Source organism: Lithobates pipiens, unplaced genomic scaffold (genome assembly GCF_037356315.1).
Source record: "Lithobates pipiens isolate NorthernLeopardFrog02 unplaced genomic scaffold, aLitPip1_a1.2 Scaffold_66, whole genome shotgun sequence".
Taxonomy (NCBI): domain Eukaryota; kingdom Metazoa; phylum Chordata; class Amphibia; order Anura; family Ranidae; genus Lithobates; species Lithobates pipiens.
Window position 1 is genome coordinate 584,047 of NW_027507888.1, and position 9,784 is coordinate 593,830.

At 45.6% G+C, this 9,784-nt stretch overlaps 1 long non-coding RNA gene across 1 annotated transcript in view; it reads right to left on the bottom strand.

The window, feature by feature from the left end:
* Nucleotides 1-5,105, bottom strand: part of LOC143958945 (uncharacterized) — a 126,274-nt gene extending 121,169 nt beyond the window's left edge. The window contains exon 1 of the long non-coding RNA XR_013270153.1: nucleotides 5,036-5,105. This is a non-coding gene — a long non-coding RNA (uncharacterized LOC143958945). The remainder of the gene's footprint in view (nucleotides 1-5,035) is intronic.
* Between the last annotated feature and the right edge of the window lie 4,679 nt (nucleotides 5,106-9,784).

The following is a 9,784-nucleotide window of genomic DNA, read 5'->3' on the forward strand; positions in this document are numbered from 1 at the left end:
TCTCAGTTCTCCATCACACTCTGCCCATTTAACGACAAATGATTTCCCAAACGTGGGCAGTTGTCCTTTTTGGGCTTTGACACCATTGTCCCATTTCAAATTTAGCTGTCAGACAAAAAATCTCCCACCGACAGCACTATATTGTGTACTTACAGTTAGCTTCCCAAAAAAAGTAATTGCCCGCTCTGAGTACTCACATACCTCTCTATGCCAGCTCAGAGTTGGTCTCAATTACCAATCTACTAATCTGAGAAATGGCAGAAAATGTTAAATAAATGCTTGCTGTCATAGCAGATTCTTAAAGTGGCGGGACTAAGAATTATTTGAAATGGCCACACGTTAATAATGTTACCAACACTGGTGCAAATGCTTGCCTGAGTTGGGTGTGCGTATTTAACCACTTGCCGCCCGCCCTATTACAAATTGACGGCGGCAAAGTGGTTTCATAATCCTGACCGGACGTCATATGTCGTCCTCAGGATTATGAGCCGCTGCGCGCCACCGGGGGCGCGCATCGCGGCGATCGTTGTTGCGGGGTGTCAGTCCGACATCCGGCAACTACGATCTCGGTAAAGAGTCTCCGACGGAGACTCTTTACCACGTGATCAGCCGTGTCCAATCACGGCTGATCACAGTGTAAATGGGAAGAGCCGGTGATCGGCTTTTCCTCGCTCGTGTCTGTCAGACGCGAATAGAGGAGAGCCGATCGGCTGCTCCTCTGACAGGGGGGTCTGTGCTGATCGATTATCAGCTCAGCCCCCCCCGAGGATGCCCACACTGGACCACCAGGGATGCCACCAGACCACCAGGGAAAAGGTAATCCTCCCTAGACCACCAGGGATGCCAGTCAGCACAATGGATGCCAATCAGTGCCCACAATGGGCATCACTGATTGGCATGCATTATTGTTTGGCACTGATTGGCATCCATTAGTACAGTATAACACCAATGCCGCCTATCAGTGCCCACCTGTGCCGCCTATCAGTGCCCACCTGTGCCGCCTATCCGTGCCCACCTGTGCCGCCTATCCGTGCCCACCTGTGCCGCCTATCCGTGCCCACCTGTGCCGCCTATCCGTGCCCACCTGTGCCGCCTATCCGTGCCCACCTGTGCCACCTATCAGTGCCAATTTGTGCCACCTATCAGTGTCCATCCGTGTCGCCCATGCGTGCCGCCCATCCGTGCCGCCTATCAGTGTCCATCAACGCCACTTCATTGGTGCCCATCAGTGCCGCCTTATCAGTGCCCATCAGTGTAGCCCCATCAGTGAAGGATAAAACGTACTTATTTACAAAGTTTTGAAACTGAAACAAAAAAAAAAATGCTTTTTTCAAAATTTTCGGTATTTTTTTTATTTGTAGCGCAAAAAATAAAAACTGTAGAGGTGATCAAATACCACCAAAAGAAAGCTCTATTTGTGGGAAAAAAATGATAAAAATTTCATTTGGGTACAGTGTAGCATGACCGCGCAATTGTCATTCAAAGTGTGACAGCGCTGAAAGCTAAAAACTAGTCTGGGCAGGAAGGTGTTTAACCACCTTCAGACCGGACCATTTTGCTGGTAAATGACCAGAGGTCTTTTTACAATTTGGCACTGCGCTGCTTTAACTGGTAATTGCGCGGTCATGCAATGTTGTACCCAAACAAAATTTGCGTCCTTTTCTTCCCACAAATAGAGCTTTCTTTTGATGGTATTTGATTGCCTCTGTGATTTTTTATTTTTTGCGATATAAACGTAAAAAGACCGCAAATTTTGAAAAAAAATTATATTTTCTACTTTTTGTTATTAGAAAAATCCAATAAACTCAATTTTAGTCATACATTTAGGCCAAAATGTATTCAGCCACATGTCTTTGGTAAAAAAAAAGTCAATAATTGTATATTTATTGGTTTGCGCAAAAGTTGTCACATCTACAAACTAAGGTACGTTTTCTGGAATTTACGCAGCTTTTAGTTTACGACTGCCTATCTCATTTCTTGAGGTGCTAAAATGGCAGGGCAGTACAAAACCCCCCCAAATGACCCCATTTTGGAAAGTAGACACCCTGAGGAAATTGATAAGTGGCATGTTGAGCCCATTGAATATTTTATTTTTTTGCCTCAAGCGATTGAATAATGACAAAAAATTTTTTTTTTTTTTATTTTATTTTTTTTTTTACACAAAGTTGTCACTAAATGATATATTGCTCACACATGCTATGGGCATATGTGAAATGACACCCCAAAATAAATTCTGCTGCTTCTCCTGAGTACGGGGATACCACATATGTGGGACTTTTTGGGAGCCTAGCCGCGTACGGGGCCCCGAAAGCCAAGAACCGCCTTCAGGTTTTCTAAGGGCGTAAATATTTGACTTCACTCCTCACTACCTATTACAGTTTTGAAGGCCATAAAATGCCAAGATGGCACAAAACCCCCACAAATGACCCCATTTTGGAAAGTAGACACCCCTAAATTTAGGGGTACACTAGTGAGACTAGGTAATAAATGGCGGGTGCCCCTGAAACTATAAAAAAAATAACTAACCAATCAGCGTCACCTGTAACAGTTATATGGTGATCACTGGTGAAAGGGTTAACTAGGGGGCAATCAGGGGGCTTTATGCGGTAGTATATGGGGGTCCCTGGCGCTATAAAAAGCTGCGGCGAACCTAAATACCTACCTGCCTAACTAGCGTCACCTGTGACACTAATACAGCGATCAGAAAAACGATCGCTTATTAGGCTGGGTTCACACTGGAGTGATGCGAGAACGCCACGAATGCACGGCGGGTTCCCGCATCGCATGCCTCCCGGCGGCAGTTCACACTGCCCTATGCGAACTGCTGGGAGTGTCAGTGAAATGTTAATGACACCCCCAGATCAGTTCGCATATCGCAGTGCGATCTGCAAACTCGGATCGCATGGTGTGAACACCCATGCGATCCGATTCTGCTGCGGACCAAAAAAAGGGTCCCGTGCGAGTTTGCGGCGGGTGCGGCGGGTGCGACACGAATTCAGCCATACTATCTGTATGGCTGAACTCGAATCGCACAGAGATCGGATGTGATTTGCACTGCAGTGCGGTGCGAATCACATCCGTTCTCATAAACCGCTGCAATGTGAACCCAGCCTTAGTGACACTGGCGACGGGGGGTGATCACGGGGTTAAACCTTTATTGGGGGGGTGAGGGGGGTACCTTAGAACTAAAGGGGGCTAACCCTAACTGCCCTAACAGTTATTACAGTCACAAATGACACCCGCCGGGTGATCAGGGGGTTAAACCTTTATTAGGTAATAAATGGCGGGTGCCCTGAAACTATAAAAAAATAACTAACCAACCAGCGTCACCTGTAACAGTTATATGGTGATCACTGGTGAAAGGGTTAACTAGGGGGCAATCAGGGGGCTTTATGCGGTAGTATATGGGGGTCCCTGGCGCTATAAAAAGCTGCGGCGAACCTAAATACCTACCTGCCTAACTAGCGTCACCTGTGACACTAATACGGCGATCAGAAAAATGATCGCTTATTAGGCTGGGTTCACACTGGAGCGATGCGGAAACGCCACGAATCCGCGGCGGGTTCCCGCATCGCATGCCTCCCGGCGGCAGTTCACACTGCCCTATGCGAACTGCTGGGAGTGTCAGTGAAATGTTACTGACACCCCCAGATCAGTTCGCATATCGCAGTGCGATCTGCAAACTCGGATCGCATGGTGTGAACACCCATGCGATCCGATTCTGCTGCGGGCCAAAAAAAGGGTCCCGTGCGAATTTGCGGCGGGTGCGGCGAATGGCTGAACTCGAATCGCACAGAGATCGGATGTGATTTGCACTGCAGTGCGGTGCGAATCACATTCGTTCTCATAAACCGCTGCAATGTGAACCCTGCCTTAGTGACACTGGCAACGGGGGGTGATCACGGGGTTAAACCTTTATTGGGGGGGTTAGGGGGGCACATTAGAACTAAAGGGGGCTAACCCTAACTGCCCTAACAGTTATTACAGTCACAAATGACACCAATGCAAAAAAAAAAAAAAAAGCAATTGGTGTCACTGTGACTGGGGGGGCAGGGGTAATTGGGGGGTGATCGGGGGGTAAAGGGGGGGGTGTGAGTGTGCCTGGCATGTTCTACTGTGTAGTGTAGTGCTTGTGCAACTCACCGATGCTCTCTCCTCGGTGCCGGAACGAAAACTACCGACACGGAGGAGAGAATACATCACTTCCTCTCCTGTGTTTACATTACAGGAGAGGAAGTGATGTCACCGGACAATTTCATTCGCCGGGAGCGATCGCGAGGGGGTGGCCATGAATGAATGGCCGTCCCCTCGTCCGGGATCGCTCCCGAACGAATACCGACCGCCGCAGGCACCGGGCCCCCGACCCGCGGGAGGCAAGGGACGTACATGTAAGCCCTTATGCCTGCCCGTGCCATTCTGCCGACGTACATCGGCGTGCGGCGGTCGGCAAGTGGTTAAGTGCCCTGTATTGAAGTGGTTAAGAACTACCCACAGAAAAGTTCCAATAGTTATTTTATCTTAAAAGTATTGAAAGCACAGCCATAAAAACTAGCATTGTTGAAGAAGCATAAAACAAAATTGTTTTTTTTTTTGTTTTTTTATTTCTTTAAATCTATAGGCAAAACTTATGTACAAAAAATATATATATATATATATATATATATATTATAAATATATATATTAAATAGAAGATAATAATACAGTCCTCTGAAGTCAGATCAATTAGATGAAAAGTGCTCTAAGAAAACACACAACAATATTCCTAAAATGGTACAGTAATTGGAAACTTGCTGCTGGGTTCACACTGCAGTATGGATTGGCTCACTGCAGGGGTCTGGTGCATCCCCTGTTCACCATTTCAGGTTTGATTTTCAGCATCATTTTTGGCTAAATTCAAACCTGAAACAAGACCAGAAGACTCACGGGACTCCTGTGCAATTCCCTGAAGATATGTGAACCTACAACAATGGCACAAAAACAATTTAACAATAAAAAATGATTTTTTCAAACAAGCTAGAGAGAGGTGGAAAAATACCTTAAACCAGTTGCCATCCAGGCCCACTAACAGGTGAGGTTTGAAAGAGAACTGAACTACATCACAGGTGATCTAATTTTCTGCTCAGTGATTGTAGTATTCTAGGCTGCATCTCCCCAAGGTAATATACAAAACCTGGCCTGTTGGTGGGCCCTGAGGACAGGGTTGATTACTACTGCCTTCAATTGTTCAGAGAGAAAAAAAAGCCAAGGGATTAGTCTTTTGCAATCTTGGTGGATAAAAATCTGGATGACAAAACTGGTGCTTTGATTCAGTTTTTCTTTAGACATCTGTAGATCTTGGGAAAGGTGTTGATTTTTTTCAATAATCCTGTGAGATGAGAAAAAAAGTTAAATACTTTTGCAACAATGTAGGGCACAAACATTGAATTAAAACTGCATGCAGACAGGTTGCAGTGTTTCTCAACTCCAGTCCTCAAGGTGGCCCAATAGATCAGGTTTTCAGGATTTCCCTCAGATTAAATGGCTGTGGTTAACAAGGCAGTGAAACTGATGAAATCACCTGTACAAAACAATGGACAACCGGAAAACATGGCCTGTTGGAATGAAATTGAGTTGAGAAACATCAGGTGCTCCTGCACTCCATTCCAGCATCCTGGTTTTGCCAATTGCCTTCTGCTTGTTTTTCAGTCCACCAGCAAGGTGGTTAATATGTCCAGTCTCTGGGTTGAAACCAAGCCTGTTACAAGCCACATAAGTTTTCAGCTGCATGTCTGTGATAACGGTTGGAATTCCTGCTAAAACTCCTGTCTGCCTGCTGGTTTAGATGTCCCTGTGTATGAACTTGGACCAGATATCGGACTATTATTGGAACACTGCCTGCCTTTTATTTGGACTGTCATAGAACCACTCTACTTGTCTCACAACCGCAAGTACCTTTTTGCTTTGCTCAGTTTGCACTTGCCATGGCATGATGGCCAGGCACTATAGCATTGTGTCTAAGACTTGGGGGTAAATGAGTACTGGTAGGCCTGCTTGCCATATGGAAAAATGGGGCTGCTATAGGTGAAGAACACAGTAGCAAGCTATAGTGTCTGACCACCTGTGTTTGGGGTAAGCACGACAGTGAAGCTTTACTCCACTCTGCCCTAGAGATTTTAATCACAGGGATTGGAAATTACATTCTGACGCCGGGAGAAAAATCAGAATGGCTTTGAATTAAGAGGCTCACTAGAGAACCTCCTGTCCTGATGGCTCTATTTAGGGTACTAGGAACCTAGAATTATTTTGATATGAATTTTCTGCTAAATCTCTTCAGGCTGGTTTTTAACATGGCCTTTCCTTTAAGCCATTACAGCAAGCAGATTGGTATTCTGTTTAAATTGTATACACCAGTCCTAGACGTAAACAAACATGTACTTCTCTGAATATTGCTGCAAGCCTAACCTGTAAGGTACATGGCAATTTGTGACCATCTACAAAGTGGCAACTGCCTAATGCCTCAGCAAGTTCCTATGGAGTGAACATGTTGGATGGGTGGTTTATAGAGACTATGCTTTAAAAAAAAAAAAAAAAATAAAAAAAAAAAAGTGAAAATAAAGCAGCTGGTTGATGGCTGTTTTGCTATCATTGATAACCTACCTGGATCCTGGCTGGAAGCCTCCTTATTTTGACTTTACACTGTTGGGTGAGCTGGCCTGAAAAAGAGACTTTAGTTATCGCATCTACTGTTGCTAGAACACTGAAAGGTAGCAAAAAATACTGTGTGGTACTGATGAGAAGAGTTGCTTGTGGTGTTTTTGAACTGCCCATGAAGACAGCGCCTGCCATTATTTTATACTTTGCTGAAGAAAGCTAATTTTAACCACTTTCAGACCGGACCATTTTGCTGGTAAATGACCAGAGGTCTTTTTACACTTTGGCACTGCGCTGCTTTAACTGGTAATTGCGCGGTCATGCAATGTTGTACCCAAACAAAATTTGCGTCCTTTTCTTCCCACAAATAGAGCTTTCTTTTGATGGTATTTGCCTCTGCGATTTTTATTTTTGCGATATAAACGTAAAAAGACCGCAAATTTTGAAAAAAAATGATATTTTCTACTTTTTGTTATTAGAAAAATCCAATAAACTCAATTTTAGTCATACATTTAGGCCAAAATGTATTCAGCCACATGTCTTTGGTAAAAAAAAAGTCAATAATTGTATATTTATTGGTTTGCGCAAAAGTTGTCACATCTACAAACTAAGGTACGTTTTCTGGAATTTACGCAGCTTTTAGTTTACGACTGCCTATCTCATTTCTTGAGGTGCTAAAATGGCAGGGCAGTACAAAACCCCCCCAAATGACCCCATTTTGGAAAGTAGACCCCCTAAGGAAATTGATAAGAGGCATGTTGAGCCCATTGAATATTTTATTTTTTTGCCTCAAGCGATTGAATAATGACAAAAAAAAAATTTTTTTTTTTTTTTTTTTTTTTACACAAAGTTGTCACTAAATGATATATTGCTCACACATGCTATGGGCGTATGTGAAATGACACCCCAAAATAAATTCTGCTGCTTCTCCTGAGTACGGGGATACCACATATGTGGGACTTTTTGGGAGCCTAGCCGCGTACGGGGCCCCGAAAACCAAGCACCGCCTTCAGGCTTTCTAAGGGCGTTACAGTTTTGAAGGCCATAAAATGCCAAGATGGCACAAACCCCCCCCAAATGACCCCATTTTGGAAAGTAGACACCCCTAAATTTAGGGGTACACTAGTGAGACTAGGTAATAAATGGCGGGTGCCCTGAAACTATAAAAAAATAACTAACCAACCAGTGTCACCTGTAACAGTTATATGGTGATCACTGGTGAAAGGGTTAACTAGGGGGCTTTATGCGGTAGTATATGGGGGTCCCTGGCGCTATAAAAAGCTGCGGCGAACCTAAATACCTACCTGCCTAACTAGCGTCACCTGTGACACTAATACGGCGATCAGAAAAATGATCGCTTATTAGGCTGGGTTCACACTGGAGCGATGCGGAAACGCCGCGAATCCGCGGCGGGTTCCCGCATCGCATGCCTCCCGGCGGCAGTTCACACTGCCCTATGCGAACTGCTGGGAGTGTCAGTGAAATGTTACTGACACCCCCAGATCAGTTCGCATATCGCAGTGCGATCTGCTAACTCGGATCGCATGGTGTGAACACCCATGCGATCCGATTCTGCTGCGGGCCAAAAAAAAGGGTCCCGTGCGAATTTGCGGCGGGTGTGGCGGGTGCGGCGGGTGCGGCGAATGGCTGAACTCGAATCGCACAGAGATCGGATGTGATTTGCACTGCAGTGCGGTGCGAATCACATTCGTTCTCATAAACCGCTGCAATGTGAACCCTGCCTTAGTGACACTGGCAACGGGGGGTGATCACGGGGTTAAACCTTTATTGGGGGGGTTAGGGGGGTACATTAGAACTAAAGGGGGCTAACTCTAACTGCCCTAACAGTTATTACAGTCACAAATGACACCAATGACACCAATGCAAAAAAAAAAAAAGACATTGGTGTCACTGTGACTGGGGGGCAGGGGTAATTGGGGGGGTAATCGGGGGGTAAAGGGGGGGTGTGAGTGTGCCTGGCATGTTCTACTGTGTGTGTAGAGTGTTGGTGCAACTCACCGATCCGCTCTCCTCCGTGTCGGAACGAAAAATACCGACACGGAGGAGAGAAGACATCACTTCCTCTCCTGTGTTTACATTACAGGAGAGGAAGTGATGTCACGGGGGATTTCCATTCGTCGAGAGCGATCGCGAGGGGGTGAATCGCATGAATGAATGGCCGCCCCCTCATCCCGGATCACTCTCGAAGGAATGCCGACCGCCGCAGGCACCGGGGGGGGCCCGATCGGGCCCCCCACCCGCGGGCAGGCAGGGACTTATATATACGCCCATATGCCTGCCCGTGCCATTCTGCCGACGTATATCGTCGTGCGGCGGTCGGCAAGTGGTTAAGTTGACAGAACTGCCTCCCAGTCACCTGTTTGCATATCAGACCGTGACTCCCACATACACTTTTATTTCCACACGCTTTACTTACGCTGGAGCCTACTGGAACATCTTTTTTTACTTTGAGGTTCCATTGAGACATTTTCAGCTTCTTCATTTCTGTAGGGGGGGAAAAAGTGTGTTTTTAATTTTTAAAGTGTGTGTGTGTACATATAATTTACTCAATTTTTACTCTTTGATGTTGGGAATAGTTATCATCACTTTCTGTACAAGTTAAAAGCTTGTTCTGTCTTAGATATTTTAGCAGGACACTGAGGGAACATTCCCTAAGTATGGCAAATCTTAAGTAGATGGGTTAAATTAAATTTGGGGGGTTGGTAACACCTTTTAAGCTGCTTTTTTATCACCCCTTCACTAAGACACCTTTTTTAGTTGCAGTGTCGGTGGGGTGTACACATGTTGCAGCCACAGAAGGACTTGTATGCCCGTTCATGATTTGGCGAGTGTAGCACCTACCAAGCATGACCCATTCAAGTGAATGTCACAGCTCTGCAAATGTCTGGCAACCTGGTGCAGTACAGCAAACCAGGGGTTAAGGCAGCATTGTTTTTGCTGCTTTAACAACTTGGACCCTGCTGAATCATGCAGGTGTGGTGCCCCTTGCAGTGGGTCCATTTACTTGAATGGGTATCAATTGGCAGGCCATAGCACCCAGCAAAAACAAGAGTGGGTTTAATTCCTGCTGCAGCATGTGTACACCTTTTTTTTGGGCTGCTTCCTCAACAGGTAAAGAGTAGGGATTGTGGGC